This window comes from Mizuhopecten yessoensis, unplaced genomic scaffold (genome assembly GCF_002113885.1).
Source record: "Mizuhopecten yessoensis strain PY_sf001 unplaced genomic scaffold, ASM211388v2 scaffold10839, whole genome shotgun sequence".
Taxonomy (NCBI): domain Eukaryota; kingdom Metazoa; phylum Mollusca; class Bivalvia; order Pectinida; family Pectinidae; genus Mizuhopecten; species Mizuhopecten yessoensis.
The window spans coordinates 422,861-426,757 of NW_018408747.1; positions in this window are offsets into that span (position 1 = coordinate 422,861).

Consider the following 3,897-nt stretch of genomic DNA (forward strand, 5'->3'; position numbering starts at 1 on the left):
CACTCACCAAGAAATAGTAGATATTATCCAAAACTTTGAAAGTAAACAAAGCTTCTGATCCAGACAGAATAAGTCACAGGATGTTAAAACTTGTTGTAAATGAGATTGCTGTACCTCTTTCGTTTTTATTTCATGAATCCTAAGTATATATATGACAATTTCCTGGTCTTGGAAACTTGCTCATTTTATACCACTCTATAAGAAAGTGATTCTGACCTTCCGGAAAACTAAGGGTCAATTTCGTTATTGAGCTGTGTAGGAAAGGTTTTTGAACGCATCGTATATAATAAGTATGTGTATAATTACTTTGTTGTAAAAAACTTGTTGTATAAATTACAGTCTGGATTTCTTCCAAACCACTCCACTACTCATAAACTAATAGAGGTTTTCCATAAAATTGTAATCGTGCTCGAAAACAAAGAACACGCTGCGATTATATGTTGTGATTTTTCGAAGGCTTTCGATTGGGTTTGGCACAGAGGTCTAATTTTGAAAAATATGGAATCACGGGTTTGTTAAAATGGTTTGAACACTACCTCTCTGAAAGAAAACAATCAGTTGTTATGAACAATTGTACATCTTTTGAAAGAGTTCTCAAAGCTGGAGTCTCACAAGGTTCAGTCTTAGGGCCACTTTTATTTCTCATATATATTAATGATATTTCAGATACTTTATTATCAGTTGCTCGACTATTCGCTGACGATACTGCATTATCACATTCATTTAGGAATTTGGCCGAATTGGAGCAAGTAATAAATTTTGATTTAGAACAACTAAAACTTTGGTCTCATAAATGGTTAATGGCTTTTAATCCGCGAAATAATGAATAATCATTAATTTAATTTTTGACTCTATCTTATGAACCATAATTAAATTTTGACGGAAACTCGATTCCGATTGTAAATTCTCATAAACATTTAGGAGTTAATATTAGTGGGGATGCTAAATGGAGTTATCATATTGATAGCATTATAAATAAAACTAAGAAGAATTTATCAATCCTTAGAAAATTAAAATATACTTTAAGTAGGAAGAATCTAGAGAAATTATATTTGGTGTATGTTCGGCCTCTTTTAGAATATGCTTGTGAGGTTTGGGATAATTGTAACGAAAGAGACACAGAAGCTATTGAAAACATCCAATATGAAGCCGACAGAATCATTACAGGTTTGCCAAATTTTACAAGTAAATTTTGACTATATCAGGTATTAAACTGACAACCTTAAAAGAACGTACGTAGGCTGTTCAGAAAACTCCGTCTTTTTATAAGATTCAGTCAGGAAATTCACCAAACTGTCTTGTGTCTCTTCTTCCTCCGAAAGCGTCTGACCTGTATAGCTTATAATCTTAGAAATAGAGACGAATATAAAATGCATCACTATCGTCTTAGTCTAACCTATGTCTTCTTTTATACCTAATACCTGTAACTTATGGCATAACCTGTCTCTGGAAAAAAGAAATAGTACCACCTTGAAACAGTTTAAAAGTTCTATCTAACCAAATAAAGTATGTAAAAAAGTTTTTAAAGAGTATGGAGAAAGGAACGTGAACATTTTACATTGTCGTATACATGTACGTAATAATGTTAGTAATCTTAATTATGATTTATAACGTGTCAATCTAATTGACAGTCCATCCTGTAGATGTGGACATCATATGGAGGACCCTAAATTTTTTATTTGTTATTGACCAATTTATAATGTACAAAGAAATACAATGTTTCAACATTTAATATGGTATACCAATATTACATAAGAAAGTCTTTTGTTTTGTGATATTTCGTTAGATATAATATCAAACGAAGTTATTTGTAAGCATGTTCAAAAATGTATTGTTGATAGTAAACGGTTTGCGTAAATACAGGTCAATATATAGTGTCATCTAAACCTAGCTGTTGTCTCTTACACTGTTATACTCAATTCATCTATCAGTAAAAAAAATCCTGATCTATGACTCTAGAGACCTATTTTTCTGCTTTTCTTATACTATGTGAAATATATTATGTGCTAGTTAGTATTAGGCCATTGCTAAGTTTTGCCTATGTGTACTTGTATTATGGAGAGGTCACTGATAAGTTGTGATAACTTGCGTCCAATAATTTTGTGTAGTATTTATGCAATATAATTTATTTGAATTTAAAAATTAAATCCTATGTAAACCAATTTTGGCCGAATTCACTTCGGATTTTTGGGGTCAGTTTAAAAGGTCAAATCAAAAGTCACAGTGGTTACAGATGGACTGACATGTTGGGAAAATGCCGACTTCCTGTAGACTGGCCCCGTCTCTAGATAATTGAACGATTTTGGGAAAAAAATGAACTCTAATAATTTAGATCTATTTTAAGTTCTCAAACTAAGGGGAGATAAGCTATTAGTAAAAACTTAGGGGCTGGTAGCCAGTTGGTTTTCCTGTTAGCTACTTGCATCCTCTTGAAGGATAATGTCATCGGATCTAGACTAAATGAAGATAGATGGTGACCCTTGGATAGAGGGAGATGTCTTTTGAGTTTGTGTATGCAAAGTCGAATATCAGGTCACTGTATGGTTAGGCTAAAATGTTGCAAAATACGTTGGTTTTGGTTCAATTAAAATTTTCTGTCTGCCAAGTTTGGGTGAATGATTCCTATATTGACTTTGAAATAAAATGTCTGGATCAATATGGCAATAAATAGATTGAAAATTTGGGTCTTGAACGGTACACTGCGATCAAATCTAGCCAGACTTGGGTCAGTTGTGGCCCTAGGGAATACAATGTCACTATAGAGTTTGGGGATGATACAAGGTCAAAGGTCAAGGCCAGAATAGCTATAATACAGTTTAGAACTTATTCAATATTTCATTATCGTTCTCTGGTTACATGTAGTGATTGTGTCATTGTAAATAGGATATGAACTGAGGATACTCTATGACCTATTGACTTGATTTGACGCTACAATACATGAATGCTTTGTTAAGTTTTCGTAATTAAACTAAAAAAATACAAGTTAATAGAGAAGCCACATTTGGTTCTTAGTCGCAACTTACACTCAGATCTGCATCACACTATACTCAATGGCCTGTGGGCCGCGGTGACCAAGTCTGACATTCTGCTACCACTAGCCCTCCACCACTGGGTCGCGGGTTCGAGGCCCAGTCGCCAAGTATAGGCATACTGGCCGGAGGTCGGAGTTTTTTCTCCGGGAACTCCGGCTTTTCTCCACCACAAAAACCTGGCACGTCATGACTTTAGCTGTTAATAGGGCGTAAAACAAAAACAAACAAAACAGGTTTGGTATAGTATTAACTATACACATGTACAGTATGGATACGTGTATACTAAATCGGACGTACGTACTGTATGTGCCTAGATCAAACGTTTTTTGTGCTCATATTTTCTTTGGAAAACAAGTACAAGTGCTTTGCCAGTCATACTTAGCCCATATTTATACCAGGGTGTTGCGTCACTACATGTATACAGTAGTAAATATATGCTAACATAGTATATAGTACGTACAAAATGTACTATAATGTAATAATTAATTTCGTCCATTGGCTTTGTTGATTCAAAAAACCCACCTACTAGCCTATTGAGTATGTTAACTTGAACTGTAGTTGTTTTAGAGGTTAATCAGACCACTGAGTGTTCTTTAAAACATTATTTGAAGTTAATAAATATTAATTTCTTAATCAAAATGTCATGCATTTTTCTGAATATTTTTTGATTTCCCCCAAAAAATTACCAAGCACCACAAGGTGTGTAACTTAACTGCGTATTGTAGGGAAGATTTCTTGGTAGTCTCATCAGTAATCTTTTATTAAAAAAACTAATAAATCATATAAAATACATGTTGTTATGTATCCTTTATGAATAGTTCCGTCAAGCACAGTCTTTAACGAGTTATCTCCCCTCTCGCTTAAT